This window comes from Mauremys reevesii, linkage group 14 (assembly GCF_016161935.1).
Source record: "Mauremys reevesii isolate NIE-2019 linkage group 14, ASM1616193v1, whole genome shotgun sequence".
NCBI classification, from domain to species: Eukaryota; Metazoa; Chordata; order Testudines; family Geoemydidae; genus Mauremys; species Mauremys reevesii.
In genome coordinates this window covers 35,758,802-35,781,537 of record NC_052636.1, presented here as the reverse complement: position 1 = coordinate 35,781,537, position 22,736 = coordinate 35,758,802, and the positions used below count along the sequence as shown (strand labels likewise).

At 49.2% G+C, this 22,736-nt stretch overlaps 1 long non-coding RNA gene and 1 other non-coding gene across 2 annotated transcripts; one reads left to right on the top strand and one right to left on the bottom strand.

Annotated features, from left to right (window-relative positions):
* Positions 1-1,825: 1,825 nt before the first annotated feature.
* On the bottom strand, positions 1,826-3,564 carry LOC120381637. Its single transcript, XR_005588113.1, has 3 exons — positions 3,508-3,564; positions 2,581-2,673; positions 1,826-1,879 (listed from the first exon to the last, which is right to left on the bottom strand). It is a non-coding gene; the product is annotated as an uncharacterized LOC120381637 (long non-coding RNA).
* Positions 3,565-22,119: 18,555 nt separating this feature from the next.
* On the top strand, positions 22,120-22,193 carry TRNAT-CGU. The gene has a single exon. It is a non-coding gene; the product is annotated as a tRNA-Thr (tRNA).
* The last annotated feature ends 543 nt before the right edge of the window (positions 22,194-22,736 follow it).

The following is a 22,736-nucleotide window of genomic DNA, read 5'->3' as shown; positions in this document are numbered from 1 at the left end:
AAGAAAGACAGAAAGAAGTTAAATGGGAACGCAGTCAGATACATTCCAAAATGGATATATCAGGTTCTTAGCAGTATTGGTGAGTTGCTGGCTTGAAAGTCCGTCTGGAACACATCCATAGCTCGGATGGGTTATTCAGTCCTTTGTTCAAGGCTTCAGTTTGTAGAGAAGTTGCTCCAGAGGTAGGAAGGGGGATTGAAGACAAAATGGAGATGATGCAGCTGCCCTTTACATTCCTTTTGCCATGTGGCCTGTACTTCCTGTGTTCCAAACACAAGATTCACAGCAAATGGCATGGAAAAGCCTTGGAGTTCTCAGTAGACAGGCATACCCCAGCATGTCTTGCTGACTCAATAGGTGTATCCCCTTGGCCCTTACCATGGGCTCATTGTACAGCTGATGATCGTCAATGGGCCATCAAACAGGCTAGGCAGTGTTGATCCCAATATGTCTGGGGGTGTCACCCAGAAACACTGCACAAGTCTGGAAATACAGATATACCCTACATATCTATAACTCACAATACAAAGGTGATACAAACATAGAAATAATATTATCATACTTGGCAAATCATAACATTTTTACTGACACCTTACATGGCATATCTAGCACAATTCATTATTATTTTATTATTAATACCAAAGTGTCTCACAATTCCATACAGTGTCACACTTGGTAAACCAGTGAATTCCCAGGACCAGTTCCCCAGGGCCTTGAAGATGCCGAACACTATCCTTATAAGGGATTGAAATACCCACATATCTGCTGGGAACACACACACAGACACTGTGTCAGTCTATACCCTGTGTTCACTCTTCTAGAAAATTATGATCAATTTTGTACACAGTATGGCTTGTGAGGTATCATTTGAAAACGCATAATCTACTGAATATTATCCTCCTGTTAAAATGTGTAGTAACACTGTATGTAAAGTTATGAGATTTTACAGTATGAGATTACTGAAAATGTTACAATTCTGGGGAACACCCACAGACCAGTTCCTCAGAGACATCAAGGCAAACAGCTGGTCAAACAGCCATTCTCCTGCAGGGGGAAGGTGTGAAGAAGACATTTACATTCCATCACAGGGACCTCTTGAAGCTGTTGTGGAAAACAACCACACGTTTGATTTTGAATCAGCTCAGCCTGAGGTTCTTTTCTTGGTTAAAAGTGCGCAGGGGCGACAGCTATTGGAATACTGTCCCTGAGCTAAAAATCACACAAGCCTTTTAAAGCTTAAACCCCAAACAACGACACATATGTTGCACGTTAATTTCCTTATTTGGAATATATTGCAAAATATCATGCAAGCAATGTTGGAAATAATTAAGAAAGGGATAGATACGACAGAATATATCATATATCATAATTGTAAAAACAGCAAATAAATCCATGATAGACCCACATCTTGAATACTGCATGAAGATGTTGTCGCCCCATCTCAAAAAAAGATATATTGGAATTGGAAAAGGTTCAGAAAAGGGCAACAAAAATGATTAGGGGTATGGAACAGTTATGCCAGACCTAACCCCCAGTTTCACTTGAGCAAACAGGAGCTATTTGACACTGTGCGATACGGCTCCTGTGCTCTGTTCCCAAAGTGTTCTGCAGCAGGGGAGGGTCTGTGGCAGTGTGGGTGTGTCACTGGCATATTGGGGTGATGCTGAAACAGGACAGAGTAGAGGTGGCATCATGGGGCTGGCATGAACCTTTTCTCTTCATTTCCCCTTCCAAGAACCGAGGGGACAGGAACCAGCGAGGTCACAGTCTCACAGTTCTCCTCCATGACCTCCCAGTAGAGGGCTCTCTGAGCGGGGTCCAGCAGAGCCCACTCTCCCCTGGTGAAATGCACAGCCACCTCCTCGAAGGTCACCGGCCCCTGAAAGAGCAAGAGTCAAGCACTCAGGACCTCTTTCCCCACTCACAGCTCCACTATTTGTGGCAGAGAGGAGCCAATCAAATGGAAGCTCTGGGTGGATCCCACTCAACAGAGTCCCATCCTGACCCCGCTCAGAGTATCCAGCAAATACCAGGGTGAGGGGACGAAGCGAGAGCCCCTTGTCTCTCCCAGCAGATCCATCACAGACCTACTAGCCACTGACCGATACAGGAGATGGAGCCCCTAGCAGGGTCCAGGGAGAGCTCCCTGGTAGGAAGCACAATAGCCTCCTCCTTGTGAAAAGCGGGATATGAAGGGAGAGGCAGCTCCAATAAGCCTGACTCATGGGTGCCCCCTTCATATCTCACAGCAGCCGCTGGTTAGTGAGGTCAGGCTCCAGCACTGGGAGTCTGGGAGTCTGGTCAGTTTGAATAGCTCCATGTAGGTGGGCTATTTTCTTTCTTCACAAATTAGGACATTTCCACCTCCGAACTTCCTGGGTCTGTACCTAGAATCTAGGCCACTTATTAAATAACTCCCAGCAGGTTTGCCACACCCTGGCCTCCTCCTTTCTCCACCCTGTGCATTTCCTGCCCCGCTCCAACCTCCAGACCAGACTGTGCAAACCTTCCCATCTCCAGTGTATTTGCTGTCCCTCTCCTCCAGCAGGAACCCACCAGCAACCCCCTGATAATCTCTACCTGAGTTGGCTCCACTGCAGCCATTTCTCTTCCCTGTCCCAAGCCAGGCTGGGATGCGCTGGAGCAAAACAAGGACGTCATTCTGCAGCCTGTCTGGGGGAGAAGGGCAGTTGTGGGTGTTTCAGAACCGGTTTTAGTTAATTTCACATCAGAATTCCCCCAGGCCCTTTCCCTGCAGACAGACACCCTAGATCCTGCCATGCTGGGAAATGCTGAATCTGTTTATTACCATGTAGTCCTGGCCCCTGCTGCCAGGCTAAGCCCACAGAGACATTTTGAATCTCGCTTCTCCCTCCCCTCACCGGCCAGAGAACCCCCACCAGATCTTCATTGCCAGGTTGGGAGTCCCAAAGTGTTTTCCCCCTCCCCCCAAGAGACCCCAAAAGCCAGAGACCCCCCAAAAGAGACCCCCACTGGGAACTCAGTCCCTCATTGCCTGCCTAGGACCCCCTCCGCCCCTGCCCTCCAGCAGAATCTGCCCTGCCTTTTGCCTGGCACCCCCTCCTCCCCCCTGCGGGATCCCCTGATGCTTTACAGGGGCAGCCCCTGGCCTAGCACCGGGGATTCCCCCACACACACTCTGTGCACTGGGCACGGCAGCGATCCCAGGAGTCTGCGGGGGAAGCCCAGACAGAGCCCCTGGCACAGCACCAGGCTCCCTCTAACCCCCTGTCCCGCCTCCCCAAGAGACGCCCACCCCGGCTGTTCTGCAGCCACCAGGCCCCCAGCGATACCCACCTCCAGGGCCCACAGCCTCAGGGCTGGGCACATCACAACCACCCTCTGAAACCCCAAATCTCCAGAACCCACCAACCTCACTAGGGTACCCCCTGCCCAGCCACCCAGAGGCCTCCCCCCACCACAATCCCCCTTCAGCTGCTATCTCCCCCCACAGTTCCACCCCCACCCCCCCAGCAACACTGTTACCTCACAGTGCCTGAGAAGTGGATAGAAAGTGACCACCGCCCCCTGCTGGCCAGTCACACAGGCAGAGGGAGCCCTGGGGGATGCCTCTTGAACTGGAGTATGGAAGGCCTGGAGGGACAAAATAGATAAGAAATGTCCATGGCCTGTCACTGCAAATAATGGCCACCATGGATCCACCCCAGAGGTGGCTGCATCTTAGCACTGCAGAAGCAACCCCTCACCAAGGCCATTTGCCATGGGGTTTGGGATACTTCTCAACTCACACTGCACTCAGAGTGACCTCATCATCCCGTGCCAGCTGGAGAAAAGGGTCCAGCCAACTCTTCTGTTACTGGTTGGGAACCACTGACCCCCCAAACAGGGGGAGGCCTCTGGCTTTGATGTGTATTAAATATCTGGCTGGTCTCTTTCTTCGGCACACATTTTAACAGAGATAAAGGAGGAACAAATGATTCACAAAGGAGTCAGGAAAGATGATCTCTGGGCAATTTAACCCCCTACAACATCCAGGATGGAGAAGAACTCAGGGTAACAGGTTCCCTCGAAGGAAGAAGTTGCTGGGATTTAGAAACACGGGGAACAGCCCCAAACCCGATAGGATTTTTAACTGACATTTGATAATGACACAGAAAGAGGCAAAACCTGAGCTTTGAGAGCAACGTTCAGAAATGAAAGAGTTCCCAATCTGAGAGATTTTGGATCCATTTTGCAAATTATAGAGAGGAAAGTGGAAAATCAGAGGATTTTATATCAGTTGTTGATAGGAGGTAAAATCTGAGTGTTTCACATCAATATTTGATAAATGAATAAAGAGGAAATGGGCAACATTTGCAAACATTTTATATCCATGTTCAAGAATCTGAGAAAGGTGTAAATCTGAACTTTTCTTAGTATTTTATAATTAGAGAGACAGGGGAAAAATCTCAGGGCATATTCAATTAGAAATAGACAACTAGAGAGCAGTGGGGCAAATGTTTAGAGTATTTTATATGAATCTTTGAGATTTGCAAAGCAAATGTGTCACAAACTGCGTATTTGATAACATGAGAGAAAAACACCAAGATCTGAGGGGATTTTATATTGCTGTTAACGAACTAGTGGAAAAGGGGGACTGTTGGACTGGGTTTTATACGACTGTCCAATACATAAACACAAAGTGATGGTTCCCCCCACCCCCACCATTGCCATGGGCAGCAGGGAGCCCTTTGAGGAGCTGATTAAAAGGGCAAGGGAGGGGGAGCTGGAAGGTCCCTGGATAAAGGAAGGGGGCAGCAGTGGGGGATGGACAGGTGACTGGCAACTGATGGTTGGGGGCAACTGTGTTGGTAGTTAGGGGGCAACAACTGGGATTGGGAAACTGGGGTATGGGCAGTCCCCATGGGGGACACATGCACCTCCCTTCCCTGCCCTGGCAGAGACCCGGCATCTCCTAGAATATCAGGGCTGGAAGGGACCTCAGGAGGTGTCTACCCCAACCCCCTGCTCAAAGCAGGACCAATCCCCAACTAAATCCCCAAATGGCCCCCGCAGATCAAATGGGTGGGAAAATGCCCCTCACTAGAGAAGATTTTAATATCTTCTCTAGTGAGGCCCTTCACTCCGCCCACTCCCCGGGAATTTCCTGGCTGCCCAGAGACAGTTCAACCCCGCGTCCCACTGACCTTCCCCCCCCTACAACTCCAGCTTCTCCCCTCCCTGCCTGACACCCCCCCTCTCCCCCCACACCACCGGGGATCCCCCCGCCAGGCCCCCGTCGCTGCCTCCCAAAACCCCCGGGGGCTGGGGCAGCTCTGAGGCTGCTCCCAGGTTCCCCGGGGCACAGTCACATTCCTGCCCAGCCCCAGTGCCCCCCCCCAGGGTCTCTCACTCCCCGGGGGGCTCCGTGGGAGGCTGGACACCAGGGATGCAGGACGGCAGGAATGGGGGTGACAGGCCTCCTGTTCCTCAGTCTCACGGCGGGACCGAGGGGGCTCGTCGCTCTCCGGCTCGGGAGCGCTGGGAAGACCCGACCGTGGAGGGGCCGTCGCTGGGGGGCGGCCCACGCAGGCGCTGAGCACGTCCTTAGATCACTTCTGTGGCGGGAAAAGTGCTGAGGAGATGGAACGCTGAGGGCTGGTTTTGGCGGGAAAAACCGGTTTGGACTGGTTTGAGCCTGTCCCCTGATGGTAAACAAGTCCCCTCTCAGAGCTGGAGTCCAGGGGTCAATAGTTCATATGCTCCAGATTGGATCTTATTTTAAAGCCAGTGATTTATTTCATAAACATCTTATTAACCAACTCATTGAACATATTGAACAGTTCATACTTCTCACACCTAACAATGAGATAAAAAAAAGAACACAGACAAGCCTTGTCAGTAACGGCTAATGTCCTAACTGGGAAGCACGTGAGCTTGTTGCAGGGCTGCTGCTCAGGGACGGGAACCTCCTGCCACCCCAGCCTCCAAAATCACTCAGGCTGCACTTTCTGCACGACTAGGTGCTGGCTGAGGGGGGCGTGGGAACTGGTGGCCTCTGCTGCAGGTGATGGGAATCTCGGGTATTTAAAGCCATGGCCTAGAGGAGGGAAGTGCCTAACTCCAGAGTCTGCAGCTGCCTAGGGCCAGCGCTGAGGATTTAGAGTCCCTACTGCTGCCATTGCAAGGTTCAAGCAGGCTCAGCCCTGGCATTGCCACCCCTCCTGCGGCTAGTAGCTGCAGCTGGCTAAGGCTGGCCTCTGGGAACTGGCCCCAGGGCTGTAGCCAGAGAAGCTGCAGGTGGCTCTGTGACTACTGGGGCCATTAAGCTAGAGCAGCTAAAGACACTGGAGTTCACCTCAAGGAACAGAGGTCACCAGTAGGACAGGAATGTCAGGGGGAGCAGGGAAAGAGGGAGCAGGTCAGGCTGGCAGAGGGAGCTTCCAGCTGGGTGGGAGCATGTCCAAAGTGGAAAGGAAACAAGCATGGGGAGAGGTGGTGGTGACCAGGTAGCAGACTAGCATGTAGATGGGAGCAGAGGGAGAGAGGCTGGTGGCTTCAGATTCCCAAGGGCTAAGTCCTGACTTTGGGGAGATGGTGTTTGCAGGTGGCTGGCTCACATGGCAGGATAGGGGCTGAGGGAGGGATCTGTCAGAACTGATCAGGTGTCTGCTGGCTTTAGAACTCTGAGCTGAGACTAGGACCACATGCCGTGACTGGTGACATGGGGGGTACTGGAGACTTGGCTAGAGAAGGTCTGAATGAGGAAGGAGATAAATCTGTGGGGAGTTTGCTTGATCACTATGAAAGTTCTGCTCACTGTGGACACTGGTAAACCCACATGGGTGTGCAGCTCAATAAGAAAACCCGGGGGCTGAGGGAGCTGTGTATGGCAATGCGTACAGTCACGGAGAGGTGTGTGATCAAAATGAAAAATGTCTCTGAGGTTCAGTAGCGGGTATGCTATGGCACCAATGGCACAGCCCCACCAGGCCCACACTCGGAGTCCACAGTGACTACATAGAGGCCTACAAATATGTTTGGTACCAGGACCCACAAAAGGTTAATCCGGCCCTGACTGCCCAAGCACTATTTCAGCCACACATTTTTGGATGGACCTCCCACAGTGGGAGCTGCCGAGCCCTCCCCCACAACACACACACACACACACACACACACACACACACCCCTCCTGGTGTTGGGAGGGGAAAAGGAGAAAGGAGAAAAGAAGCAAGATAGATAGACTTATGTGTAGTGCCGGGGAGGAGCTGGTGGTCGTGGTACATGTAGGTACCAATGACATAGGGAAGGGTAGGAGAGATGTCCTGGAAGCCAAATTTAGGCTGCTAGGGAAGAGACTGAAATCCAGAACCTCTATGGTGGCATTTTCAGAAATGCTCCCAGTTCCACGCGCAGGGCCAGGTAGGCAGGCAGAACTGCAGAGTCTCAATGCGTGGATGAGACGATGGTGTAGAGAGGAGGGTTCACGTTCATTAGGAACTGGGAAACTTCTGGGATGGGAGGAGCCTATACAGGAGAGATGGGCTCCACCTAAACCAAAGTGGAACCAGACTGCTGGCACTAAACATTAAAAAGGTTGTAGAGCAGTTTTTAAACTAGGAGATGGGGGAAAGCCGACTGCTGCAGAGGAGCGTGTGGATCGGACACAGACTTCTCTTGGGGGAGAGTCTGATGATAGAGAATCTCAGGTTATAGTCAGGAGCAGAGGAATGAGAAGTATAATGTAAGGGCCGGATCAGATGATAAACAATCACATAAAAAGAATCTGGCACATCAGAAAAAGGCAGGCTAATAAACAGGGACAAGTTTTTAAAGTGCTTGTACACAAATGCCAGATGTCTAAATAATAAGATGGGTGAACTAGAGTGCCTTGTGATAAAGGAGGATATAGATATAATAGGCATCACAGAAACCTGGTGGACTGAGACCAATCAATGGGACACAATCATTCCGGGGTACAAAATATATCGGAAGGACAGAACAGGCCGTGCAGGGGGAGGAGTGGCACTATATGTTAAAGAAAGTGTAGATTCAAATGAAGTAAAAATCTTAGGCGAATCCACAGGTTCCATAGAGTCTCTATGGATAGAAATTTCATGCTCTAGTAAAAATATAACAGTAGGGATCTATTATCGACCACCTGACCAGGACAGTAATAGTGATGATGAAATGCTAAGGGAAATTAGAGAGGCTATCAAAATTAAGAACCCAATAATAGTGGGGGATTTCAATTATCCCCATATTGACTGGGAACATTTCACTTCAGGACGAAATGCAGAGATAAAATTTCTCGATACTTTAAATGACTGCTTCATGGAGCAGCTGGTACGGGAACCCACAAGATGAGAGGCGACTATAGATTTAATCCTGAGTGGAGCGCAGGAGCTGGTCCAAGAGGTAACTATAGCAGGACCGCTTGGAAATAGTGACCATAATACAATAGCATTCAACATCCCTGTGGTGGGAAGAACATCTCAACTGCCCAACACTGTGGCCTTTAATTTCAAAAGGGGAACTATACAAAAATGAGGGTTTTATTTAGACAAAAGTTAAAAGGTACAGTGACTAAAGTGAAATCCCTGCAAGTTGCATGGGCCCTTTTTAAAGACACCATAATAGAGGCCCAACTTCAATGTATACCCCAAATTAAGAAAAACAGTAAAAGAACTAAAAAAGAGCCACCGTGGCTTAACAACCATTTAAAAGAAGCAGTGAGAGATAAAAAGACTTCCTTTAAAAAGTGGAAGTCAAATCCCAGTGAGGCAAATAGAAAGGAGCACAAACACTGCCAACTTAAGTGCAAGAGTGTAATAAGAAAAGCCAAAGAGGAGTTTGAAGAACGGCTAGCCATAAACTCCAAAGGTAATAACAAAATGTTTTTTAAGTACATCAGAAGCAGGAAGCCTGCTAAACAACCAGTGGGGCCCCTTGACGATGAAAATACAAAAGGAGCGCTTAAAGATGATAAAGTCATTGCGGAGAAACTAAATGGATTCTTTGCTTCAGTCTTCACGGCTGAGGATGTTAGGGAGATTCCCAGACCTGAGCTGGCTTTTGTAGGTGACAAATCTGAGGAACTGTCACAGATTGAAGTGTCACTAGAGGAGGTTTTGGAATTAATTGATAAACTCAACATTAACAAGTCACCGGGACCAGATGGCATTCACCCAAGAGTTCTGAAAGAACTCAAATGTGAAGTTGCGGAACTATTAACCAAGGTTTGTAACCTGTCCTTTAAATCGGCTTCGGTACCCAATGACTGGAAGTTAGCTAATGTAACGCCAATATTTAAAAAGGGCTCTAGGGGTGATCCTGGCAATTACAGACCGGTAAGTCTAACGTCGGTACCGGGCAAATTAGTTGAAACAATAGTAAAGAATAAAATTGTCAGACACATAGAAAAACATAAACTCTTGAGCAATAGTCAACATGGTTTCTGTAAAGGAAATCGTGTCTTACTAATCTATTAGAGTTCTTTGAAGGGGTCAACAAACATGTGGACAAGGGGGATCCGGTGGACATAGTGTACTTAGATTTCCAGAAAGCCTTTGACAAAGTCCCTCACCAAAGGCTCTTACGTAAATTAAGCTGTCATGGGATAAAAGGAAAGGTCCTTTCATGGATTGAGAACTGGTTAAAGGACAGGGAACAAAGGGTAGGAATTAATGGTAAATTCTCAGAATGGAGAGGGGTAACTAGTGGTGTTCCCCAAGGGTCAGTCCTAGGACCAATCCTATTCAATTTATTCATAAATGATCTGGAGAAAGGGGTAAACAGTGAGGTGGCAAAGTTTGCAGATGACACTAAACTACTCAAGATAGTTAAGACCAAAGCAGATTGTGAAGAACTTCAAAAAGATCTCACAAAACTAAGTGATTGGGCAACAAAATGGCAAATGAAATTTAATGTGGATAAATGTAAAGTAATGCACGTTGGAAAAAATAACCCCAACTATACATACAACATGATGGGGCTAATTTAGCTACAACGAGTCAGGAAAAGATCTTGGAGTTATCGTGGATAGTTCTCTGAAGATGTCCACGCAGTGTGCAGAGGCGGTCAAAAAAGCAAACAGGATGTTAGGAATCATTAAAAGGGGATAGAGAATAAGACTGAGAATATATTATTGCCCTTATATAAATCCATGGTACGCCCACATCTCGAATACTGTGTACAGATGTGGTCTCCTCACCTCAAAAAAGATACTCTAGCACTAGAAAAGGTTCAGAAAAGAGCAACTAAAATGATTAGGGGTTTAGAGAGGGTCCCATATGAGGAAAGATTAAAGAGGCTAGGACTCTTCAGGTTGGAAAAGAGGAGACTAAGGGGACATGATAGAGGTATATAAAATCATGAGTGATGTTGAGAAAGTGGATAAGGAAAAGTTATTTACTTATTCCCATAATACAAGAACTAGGGTCACCAAATGAAATTAATAGGCAGTAGGTTTAAAACAAATAAAAGGAAGTTCTTCACGCAGCGCACAGTCAACTTGTGGAACTCCTTACCTGAGGAGGTTGTGAAGGCTAGGACTATAACAATGTTTAAAGGGACTGGATAAATTCATGGTGGCTAAGTCCATAAATGGCTATTAGCCAGGATGGGTAAGAATGGTGTCCCTAGCCTCTGTTCGTCAGAGGATGGAGATGGATGGCAGGAGAGAGATCACTTGATCATTGCCTGTTAGGTTCACTCCCTCAGGGGCACCTGGCATTGGCCACTGTCGGTAGACAGATACTGGGCTAGATGGACCTTTGGTCTGACCAGCACGGCCTTTCTTATGTTCTTATGTCTGGGGTGGAGGTGTAGATAAGGGTCAGGGGACAGGTAGGGTCCTAGGAGTCAGTTATAGTGTGGGAGGTCTCAGGAGGGGGAAGTCAGGGGACAAGGAACAGGGAGGCTTAGATAGGGGGTTGGGTCCTGGAGGGCAGTTAGGGGCAGGGTCCCAGGAGGGGGCAGTCAGGGGACAAGGAGCGGGGGGGTTGGGGGTTCTGAGGGGGGCAGGAAGGGGGAGGCAGTGGATGGGGTGGGGCTAGGGCGGGGGCTCCCTGGGTGCACACCCTAATGAAATGTGCTGCGCATGCCTATGGTCACGGGGGTGAGCCACTTGCATCCTTTTCCTGTTTGTGCCATTTCTTTCCATCTCAAAACCTGAGAACAATTCTCTCTGGTTCTTCCCCTTCTCTCTCCCCTCCCCACATGTGGCTAGAAAATCCAAGGAGATTCCCTCGTTTTCCCTAAAATTATTGACTCTCTAGTCTCTTATTTTTCCCTATTTTGTCCATAATTCTTCAATTCTCCTCAGCTTTGGGATGTGAACCCAACCCGTTTTATCTGCAGCAATTTGTCCTTGGGTAGGTGGGAATTTGCTGCCCTGTGTCATTCCCTGTGATGTTGATATAAACTGGGACCATATAGAATATGGTTTGCAACCAAGGTCCTGTAGTGGCACCAAATCTTATGTAAAAAGGGGTCATATAAGGTGTCTAAGACCAGGTTATGGGTTGCTGGTTATGATTATGCTGTCTGTATGCATGTATCCTTTTGTAGTTGAAGTTATGAATATTGAATCTATACTGTCTGTATTTCAAATTTGTGCTGTGTTTTTGGAAACATTCCAGACAAGTTGGTGTTAGCTTTGCCTAGCCTGTGTGATGTCCCATTAAGGACCATCAGCTACAGAATTGACCCATGGAGAGAAGGCAGACACGCCTTGTAACTCAGCAAAGTGCAGGGACTGGCCCATGTGACTCCAGACTCCATTTTGCTGTAATTTTCCACAGTAAGGAACAAAGAGGTTCTTACACCTGGAAAAGCCTATATAAGGCAAATGCCTCATCTCCATCTTGTCTTCAATCCTGCTTCTTACCTCTGGAGGGACTTTGCTACAAGCTGAAGCTCTACACAAGGGACTGACTGACCCATCCCAGCTGGGGATGTTCCAGAGACTTGATTTGAACCTGCAGTTTATGCCATCACTGCAGCAAGCCTGAACTAAGAACTTTGCCATTACTGTATGTAATTGATTCCATTTAACCAATTCTAGCTCTCATCTCTACCTTTTTCCCCTTTATGAATAAACCTTTAGATTTTAGATTCTAAAGGATTGGCAACAGCATGATTTGTGGGTAAGATCTGATTTGTATATTGACCTGGGTCTGGGACTTGATTCCTTGGGATCAAGAGAACCGTTTTCTTTTATTGGGGTGTTGGTTTTCATAACCATTCATCCGCAGGACAAGTGGCCCTGGTGGTGATACTGGCAGACTGGAGTGTCTAAGTTTCAGAGTAGGTGTATTCTATTTGCTACCCAAGATCCATAAACCTGGAAATCCTGGACACCCCATCATCTCAAACATTGGCACCTTAACAGCAGGATTGTCTGGCTATGTGGACTCTCTCCTCAGGCCCTATGCTACCAGCACTCCCAGCTATCTTCGAGACACCACTGACTTCCTGAAGAAACTATAATCCCTTGGTGATCTTCCAGAAAGCACCATTCTGGCCACTATGGATGTGGAAGCCCTCTACACCAACATTCCACACAAAGATGGACTAAAGGCCATCAGGAACAGTATCTCCGATAATATCACGGCAAACCTGGTGGCTGAACTTTGTGACTTTGTCCTCACCCACAACTATTTCACATTTGGGGACAATGTTTACCTTCAAGTCAGTGGCACTGCTATGGGTACCCGCATGGCCCCTCAATATGCCAACATCTTTATGGCTGACTTAGAACAACGCTTCCTTAGCTCTCGTTCCCTAACGCCCCTACTCTACTTGCGCTACATTGATGACATCTTCATCATCTGGACTCATGGAAAAGAAGCCCTCGAGGAATTCCACCGTGATCTTAACAATTTCCATCCCACCATCAACCTCAGCCTAGACCAATCCACACAAGCGGTCCATTTCCTAGACACTACTGTGCTAATAAGCGATGGTCACATAAACACCACCCTATACCGGAAACCCACTGACCGCTATACTTACCTACATGCCTCCAGCTTCCATCCCAGACACACCACACGATCCATTGTCTACAGCCAAGCACTAAGATACAACCGTATTTGCTCCAATCCCTCAGACAGAGATAAACACCTACAAGATCTCTATCAAGCATTCTTAAAACTACAATACCCATCTGCTGAAGTGAAAAAACAGATTGACAGAGCCAGAAGAGTACCCAGAAGCCACCTACTACAGGACAGGCCTAACGAAGAAAATAACAGAACGCCACTAGCCATCACCTACAGCCCCCAACTAAAACCTCTCCAGCGCATCATCAAAGATCTACAACCTATCCTTAAAGATGATCTCTCACTCTCACAGCTCTTGGGAGACAGGCCAGTCCTCGCTTACAGACAGCCTCCCAACCTGAAGCAAATACTCACCAGCAGCCGCACACCATACAACATAAACACTAACCCAGGAACCTATCCTTGCAACAAAGCCTGATGCCAGCTCTGTCCACATCTATTCAAGTGACACCATCATAGGACCTAATCACATCAGACACGCCATCAGGGCTCGTACACCTGCACATCTACCAATGTGATATATGCCATCATGTGCCAGCAATGCCCTCTGCCATGTACATTGGCCAAACTGGACAGTCTCTACGCAAAAGAATAAATGGACACACATCTGACATGAGGAATCATAACATTCAAAAACCAGTGGGAGAACACTTCAACCTCTCTAACCACTCAGTGACAGACTTGAAGGTGGCAATTTTGCAACAAAAAAACTTCAAAAAACAGACTCCAAAGAGAAACTGCTGAACTGGAATTAATATGCAAATTAGATACAATTATCTCTGGCCTAAATAGAGACTGGGAATGGTTGGGTCATTACACTAATTGAATCTAGTTCCCTATGTTAAGTTCTCCTCACACCTCCTATGGATCATCTTAATTACCACTTCAAAAAGTTTTTTCCTCCTGCTGATGATAGCTCATCTCAATTGATTAGACTTTTCCGGTTGGTATGCATACTTCCACCTTTTCATGTTCTCTGTATGTATAAATATCTCCTGTCTGTGTGTTCCATTCTATGCATCCAAAGAAATGAGCTGTAGCTCACGCTAAAATAAATTTGTTAGTCTCTAAGGTGCCACAAGTACTCCTGTTCTTTTTGTGGAGTATCTAAGGAAATTGCTTGTGTGACTTGTGGTTAGCCAGTGGTGTGAAACCAAACTCCTCTTTGGCTGGCTTGTTTGGTTTGCCTTACAAGTGGAAAAACCCCAGCCTAGGGCTGTAACTGCCCTGTTTAAGCAATTGGTCCTGAACTGGCACTCTCAGTTGGGTCCCGCCAGGACCGTATCGTCACACCCAACAAGCTACACTGAGGCAAAAACTACCCGAGCCTTCCATCCACTAGGGCTGTACATGGCGTTGGCTGCTCAAGTTAGTGATCTTGGGGTAAAAGGAAATTATAGTTGTAGAGCAGATGCAGCCCAGGTGCAGGGGTTGCCATTAGCTTCCCCCTTGACCTGACCTAAACTCCATCACTTTCCCTAGTCTAAACAAACCCTGAGCATCACGGTTATACTGTTCCCCCATTTCACAGCAATTGTTAGTCATCGAGTTCTCCCTTTGGAAACCAATTGTTTCATTCCCAGTTGCTCTGATGTTGGTTCAGGTTGTGCTGGGGAGCAGATATTTTTGCTACCATTTTCCTCACTTAAAATATATTGAACTATAACAAAGAGCAGGAAAAACGTAGGGATAGGGGTAAATGTCATTTCTCCTCTATAACAGCAGAAGAACATAGGAATCCCTCTGATTTACCCTGATTCCTCATCACCATCCCAATCTCCCTTTTGTTCAGCTTCTTAGGTCTATATTTTTTCTAAAGGGCTGGGAAGAGGATTCCCTCGTAAATTACTTGTAATTAAACAAAGTACCCATGCATTTGGCTACCAAAGCCGCTCTGGCCCAGGCCTTGCAGGAGGTTGCTCCTGAAGATATCGCCTTCCTAATCAGCTGCATGTTGCCTTTTATTTGGGAAATACAATCCCTATCTAGGTAGAGATGGGAAAAATGGAAGTGACATTTCTGTTTAGCTCACACCTGGGAGATTCTACAAATGTGTAGAAAATGAAATCCATGTTGAATGTGCTGTAGCTGCAGAAAGATACCTCTTTTTAATAGAGACCTGACATTTGTTGTCTTACAGGGATTCTAAGTTGCACCTGAATTTAGTCCCTAATTTTAATCTGTGCCACCAGATTAAAGAAATAAAAGGGCACAGAAGGGGGAGTTGTACCTCACTATCGCTACTGATCTGTTGTGCGGTTGGTGAAGAATTCTACGCCAGAGAAGTGTAAAATTACTCCAAGTAAGGTCAAAGATTTGACAAGAACTTGGGTAGAAATTGTAGGTACTAGTGGTTCATTTTCACCCCAGAGATGGAAGCTATGGTGACCTGTGGCCCAGGTAAACTGTTTTTAGAACCCTGCTCCCTAGTTAAGTGGCATTGGTCACAGTCCTAAAGGACGCCATGATTAAAGTGGGAGCAACTGTCTTTTACCATTTGGATCCAAAGCGCAGAGAGAAACAGCTGATTCCTTCAGAGCCATTCCATGCCTACGGGTCCCAATCTGGCTGCCTTGTTGGACAAGAAGCACTTCCCTGCTGGCCAAACAATGGTAGCCAATGAGGGAATGTATCGGATTCAAAGTTCAGACTGCAGGATACTTGAATGCTGAGCCCAGAGTCTGTGGTTTAGTCAAGGCCTGCACAACTCGTAAAGCGGCGAGGGCAATATTACTTCAAAGAAAACAGCTGAGGGCTAAAAACCTTCCAGCCTCACCGAAACCCCCCCACCCCCAGTGCTGCTGAAACACCCCCCCAGCACCGCCCAGCCCCCCGAAACACAGCCCCCCCAGCACCGCCCGCCCTTTGAAAAGAACCCCATTAGCGTTGCCCAGCCCCTCCGAAACAATTCCCCCGAGCGCCGCCCGCCTCGTGAAACAAACCCTCCTTCCCCAGCACCACCCTGCCAAAACAGCGGTAATGAACCTTGCTAATATGTTATAGGGGGCCCCTAAGGTAATATAATTAAGGTAAAAGAAATGTCTTTTTTGCTAGAAGTAGAATAAGATCTTCCCCCCACTTTGTAATCAGTCGCCCTGTGGAGTAAATGCGGTGGGACTGAGGAAGGCGTGGAAGGCAGCACCTCCAGACAGCTGCAACCCTTGGAGAGGGGCTGGGAGCCAGACCAGATCAGCAGAACAGGTCAGCCACTGACTCATCATTCACCTCCTCAGCCCCCCAGCCCCTGCTCACCTCCTCAACCCCCCTCCCCTGCTGCCGGCACACCTGCCCCCCCGCCACTGCCCGCCCACTCGCCTCCTCAGCCCCCGCCCCCTATGGCTCACCTGTCTGCTCGCCGCCTCAGCTCTCTTCCCCCATCGCCAGCTCACCTGACCCACCCACCATTACCTGCTGCGGTGCGGGAAGCCCCCCAACCCCAGCTCACCTCATCTCCGTCTCCACCTTGCTGGGCCTGAGTGCAAAGCCGCCACACGGCTTCTCTTCCCTCCAAGGCTTCCTGCGCGAACAGCTGATTAGCAGGGGGAGGGGGGAAAGCGAGGTGGGGCATTCAGGGGAGGAGGCGGAGTGGAGGTGAGCTGGGGCCAGCCACTGGCTGCCCTGCCCCCCCCCCCCGCCACTGGCTGCCCGCTCGCTTCCTCAGCCCCCCACCCTCACCTGCTATTGTGTCCTACAGGAGGCCTGTGATATGCAGGGGGTCAGATTAGATGCTCTAATGGTCTCTTCTGGCCGTAAAGTCGACTCATTTCTGAAAATCTGAGTGTAGCATTGGGAGCAGCGTCTGATGTTTCCCTGTCTAGCCGGCTTGCTGCCTAGAACGAACACTCCTTGAGTGGGGTGATCCACAGGGAGCAGCTCAAACCTGCAAAGTGCCTGGCCAGGGGCAGGACATTGGCACAGCAAGGGAGGGGTGTGGCAGTGACATCACAAAGGCCTTTGGCAGGACCTCAGCCTATTGGTCCAAGGTGGTGGGGAGGTGGTGACCTCACAGAGAGATGCTGACATCAGCCAGGCAGGACAGGGGCGAGGGGCCAGGGAAACCTCAGAGACCCCTGTGGTTTTGCTCCAGCAGGTCTCCTTCTCCAGGTCTCTCTCTGAGGACTGAGGGAGTATTCGGGTTCACGGACGTGAGCACCAGGAGGAGAGCAGAAGATCTCCCATGTAGACAAGGTGTCTGGGACTCTCATTAGGCAGCACTCACACACCCAGAGCATGGACACTGGCTGAGATGGAGTGTGACCCACCAGATGCAGCCAAGTCATCTCCAGTCGCAGGCCATGAGAAGCAGGTTCTTAAAAGGGGAAGGGGCCTTGTAAAGAATCCAAGCACTGGAGGACAGGGTTTGGGTCCAGAGCGACCTAGACAAATTGGAGGATTGGGCCAAAAGAAATCTGAGGAGGTTCAACAAGGAGAAGTGCAGAGTCCTGCACTTAGGATGGAAGAATCCCATGCACTGCTACAGACTGGGGACTGACTGAGTGAGGGGGGACACAAGGTGTCTGGGACTCTCATTAGGCAGCACTCACACACCCAGAGCATGGACACTGGCTGAGATGGAGTGTGACCCACCAGATGCAGCCAAGTCATCTCCAGTCGCAGGCCATGAGAAGCAGGTCCTTAAAAGGGGAAGGGGCCTTGTAAAGAATCCAAGCACTGGAGGACAGGGTTTGGGTCCAGAGCGACCTAGACAAATTGGAGGATTGGGCCAAAAGAAATCTGAGGAGGTTCAACAAGGAGAAGTGCAGAGTCCTGCACTTAGGATGGAAGAATCCCATGCACTGCTACAGACTGGGGACTGACTGAGTGAGGGGGGTTTGATAGCAGCTTTCAACTACCTGAAAGAGCAGCAGTGTGGGCTTTCTCCTTGCCACTTTTGCTGGGCTGGGCAGGGAGCCTGGAGGCCTTTCTAGAAGAGAATTGGGAACTGAGTTAGAAAAATCAATGTGAAAACCAGAACCTCAGGATTAGACTCATTTATTTATAATATTAAATCTTCAATTCTAGTGTCACAGTCAATACAATTGCTTCAGCCTGATAGTTGCCCAAAGGGAAACTTAACGTCTCTCCAAGGGGAGTTGAGAGAAAACACTTTTCGGAGTCCAAGAGAGACAAGGCGGGTGAGGGTAAGAGCTTGCAGAGGACCAACCTCTGTTGGTGAAAGAGACAAGCTGTGGAGCTAACCCAGCACCCTTCTTCAGTTCTGTGTAGCCTGGAAGTTCGTCTCTTCCATAACCAGCAGTTAGAACATAAGAACAGCCACACTGAGTCAGACCAGTTCATCTAGCCCACTCTCCCAAAAGTGGCCAATGCCCGGCACCCCAGAGGACCCCTGGGACCAACATGGATACAACACCACCACAAACAAGGTTAAAAGTCAATGCACAGGGGAGAAGCATCTTGTGTTTCATTCCTTATGTCCTAGTCCCATCGTGTGGCCATTTCCTTTTCTTCCTTTCTGTTAAAAGCTTTGGTGTTTTGCACAGAAACATCATTTCCCCAGGAGAGACCCAGGCGTGGGGGCTGCATTCCTGTACCAAACAGTCACTGGAAGGGGGCAGACAAAGGCCTTTAGGACGAGGCGTCCGTCACTGTCAAAAGATCATCTCCCTCCTGCAGGTCACTGGCAGCCTGAATTTGTTCCTTATCCTCCCAAAGTCTGGGGGCTGGAATCAGCACTACCCAGCCCCTCCGTATGTAGCAGGAACAAACACAAACCTGGTCTTTAAAACAAGCTGTCCCCTTCCTTCTCAGGGAAGATTTTTCTATGATTGAAGTTGAGTTTCAGTTCCCTTCTCCTAGGGGCGGGGCGGGTGTGGGGCCAGCTCCCAATGAGATCTGTTTTCACCTTTGCCCCGTTTCAGTCACTCTGGGATCCTAACTCTGCTCCCAGCTGTCAGGCAGCTTCCAGCCCATCCACCCTGCTCATTAACTCTGTGGTTATGTGTCACCCCCTTTGCCAGCACTCACAGCCTGCAGGAAAGCTACTCCTGCCAGATGCATTGGTGGTATAGTGGTGTGCGTAGGTGCCTTCTAAGCACTTGATCTGGGTTAGATTCCCAGTCAATGCAATAATGGCTTTTCTCTTTTGTTGTTTCCTCATCTGGAAGTGGTACAATTTCAGTCACATTGTGTTACAATCACATTATCTATAGAATGAAATAATAAATGTGTCGAAGTCCAGCAGGTCATACAGGATGGAGGCACACAAGGGGCTGGAATGTGTCATCTGAGAAAGACAGAACCCTTGGAAACCTGCATCTCCCATCCCCTGGCCTTGCGTGTTATGATTCCAGCTGCGTGAGCTGTTTGTAGGATGTTCCGGCATGGTGGGGAAATGAAGTTTTGAGTCAGTTTTTGCTCCTGCAGGTTCCTTTGCTGTTACAATTATAACGACATGAACAAAAGGGAGGCACAATAAACATAACCCCCAAATTGCAATACAGGTGGGGAAAGGGAAGATCACGGTTAAGCCAAACACGTCAAAATAAAAATTAATACAAAAAAGGGGAGGGGGGAAGAGATCAGGTATGTGGAGATCCCCTTGATATTTGAACTCAAATTGTTAGAATCAAAGTTCAGACTTGACACTGGAAAACCCGCAACTACCTGTCTCTCTGAACACCTGTGATGAGCAAGATGGAGTTGGGACACCTGTTCTGCTTCAATCATTTATTGTCTCTCTGTTCTCTCCTTCTTCTCCCCCCAATTCCTCGTCTCCAATGTCTCTGCTTTTCTCCTCTTGCTCCCTCTCCCCTGCCCTTTCCAGGAACTCACAGTCTACAGCATTTAGGACAAGCCAGAGCTCCCATGTTCTGCACATGAGCCTGTGTCAGAGGATGTGTGACCCCAGTCCGAACCAGTCACCAGATCAATATGACCCTGTATGGGCGACTTCTCTGCCTGCTCTGCAATTTACATCTCCCTGCCCCACAAACAGGGTGGGGTGCAGCTCTGACTGAGAGGCCTAACAGGAGAAATTTCAGCCCAAAGACAAATTTGTGTGAAATGTTGAGAAATGAAGAGCCCCCAAATCCCCAGAACTCTAGTGTCACCCCATGGCACCAGCACAGGAACCCAGTGAGATGGGGTTACAGAATACAAGGGGAGGGAGCAGGGAGAGAGGTGACAGGAATCTCTTTTTCGTTCTCTCGTCACTTTCTGTTCTTCTCTTTCCTTCCAGGAACTGCAGTCACAGCAGGGAAGGGTTTGTCTCCGTGTCTGTCACGGAGGTGGTGGAAGTGACGGATTCTGTGACTTCTGCAGTGGCCACAGTGGCTGACTCCAGGGCCACTCAATCATCTGGCTCCAGGGACCACCCAGATTTGACTCCTGCCTATCTTCCTTCGCCCTCAGTGTCTTTCCTTCCCCATTGGGGACATGCAGAGATGAACCCCAGTCAGTCTGTGTCAGAGAGTCTGTATCTCCTAAGAAATGTGGGTGAAGGATTCCAGCTGAGAACTGAATTAACTCTGCTCACCTGGGTTAGAAACTTGTTTATTTTGAGCAGATAGTGGGAAATGGGACATTAATTCAGACCCAGGAGGCAAGGCAGAGGCTTCATGATCTTGATCTCCAGGAAGGGAGAGAGGATCCCCAGGAAGGAACAGAGCTTCCTTTAGTCTCAAGCTGGGGTCTCCTGGAAGTTGGAAAAGACCCTTGGTCACTGAGGATCTCATGGGATCGTGCTGCTCCAGAGGCTCGAGAGTCCTGGGTGTGGGGAGGGTGTCACTGCACAGTCTGAAATGGAAGGGAGGACCCTGGAAGGGACGGGGAGGAACAGAAAATGGAGAGGAATGAAACAGAGCAAACCCCTCTTCTCTCTCCCCTCCCCGACCCAGCAAGAACTGTTATCAGTGGGGAAACTCCCCACCACGAACGGCAGAGAACACAGAGACATTCGCCTCACACTGAGCAATAGGGTGACCAGACACCAAGTGTGAAAAATCAGGAGGGAGGGTGGGGGGGGGTAATTGGTGCCTATAGAAAGAGCCCCAAATATCAGGACTGTGCCTACAAAATCAGGACATCTGGTCGCTCTACTGAGCAGTGATAGACTTGTTGTCTTCTATCCCAGTGAGAGCAAAGAGCTGACAGAGCTGGAGCTGGGGGCTGCTGCGCTTTCCCTCCCAGAGGCTGGAATAATTTGCAGCACAGAGACCTGGCTCGGGGCTGATCAGGTGGAAGATCTGCCTACCCCTGTGGGGGGGTGGGTTCTCGGGGGAGAGTCCGAGCCAGGGCAGGGCCTGGGGGCAGAGCACAGGCGGGGCCATGGGCTGGGTACTGGTGGCTCCCCCACTGCTCGGGAGGGTCTGTCGGTGGCACTCTGAAGACGGCAGGTTGCAGCCCAGCCCCCCCTCCAAAGGGGGGAGCATCACATCCAGCATTTCTTGCCCCCTCAGCCTCGCCGAGCCCCTTATACCCACCACCCACATGCAGTGTCACTGGGAAATACGGTCAGAGGAGACTCGGGGGGCCTGGGGGCTGAAACACCTGCATGAAACTGGCTGCCTGAGCCCAGCCCTCAGTGAGTAAATCCTCAGACATCTCACCCCTGGGTTTGTCATGTCAGGCTCCAGCTAACAAGTCCCTCTGTGTGAGGGGAGGGGCCATGCAATAGACCCGGGAGGGGAGGCAGCTCTGTGCTCTGCCCCTACCCCAGACAGCACATGGAGGCCCTCTGCTCCCCTCCCGCAATGGGTGTGCAGAGATGTGCCAGCAGCACTAAGGTGGCTGCCTTAATCTTTCTCCTGCTTGTTTGGGGCAGACAGCCCACCACACATGGAAAGTGGCAAATGAGAAGTCTGGAGCTGAAGGAAAGGTTACCATGACTCAGAACTGAGCCGAGGTTGCTGCGACTGAAATACAGATCACTAACCATTATATGATCACAGTGACTGGTGGGAGAGGCACATGTTAGAAGCCCTCTGTCTACTCAGCTGTGGCTTTCTGTGCACAGAGAGCCAGACACCTCAAGGTCTGCAAGTCTTGAGGGAAATGGGGAACGTCAGTACTTTAGAATTTGCAGGTGTTGACTTGAACCAGCAAATGAAACAGTTGCAAATACCTTCTTCAGGCAGGCACCATGGCTTAGCTGGCTAAAGCACCTGTCTCGTAAACAGGAGATCCTGGGTTCAACTCCCGGTGGTGCCTTGGTGTATGGATTTTGTCTCCTCTGCTCACATTTTCCTGTGTCTGCCTAGGAAACAGAAGAGGACTCCCTTGGTATCCAAGTCATTGCTTGCTAAGGAAAAGGCATCTTTGGAGAGAAGCATGGGAAACAATCAAATCACAAACCTGGAGTTGATGAAAACGCTGCTATGACTGGCATTGGCATGGCGGTTGCTTCGACTGCAATTGCTGCAACACGAGAGCCTGCGCCACACATCCTTGTGATTCCCTGGAGATGTTCACACACAGATGTCATGTCACCTTCCTTTTGATTGTCATTGATGAAAAATGGAGCGGTTGGGAGAAAAGTCCCAGAGAGTCGCACCGTGGCTAAGCTGGGTGACTCACCTGCCAGGTAAAGTGGAGTTAGGGATGCAGCTCCCAGTAGTGCCTTAACAAATGTGTCTGCTCTTCCCACCTTTTGGTGAATCTTTTGCGGAAACAGAGAAGACTGCCTCTGCCTTGCAGTGCAAATGCTTGCAAAAGAAACCAGTTGTTTTTTCTGACAAATGTCAGAAGGAGGCA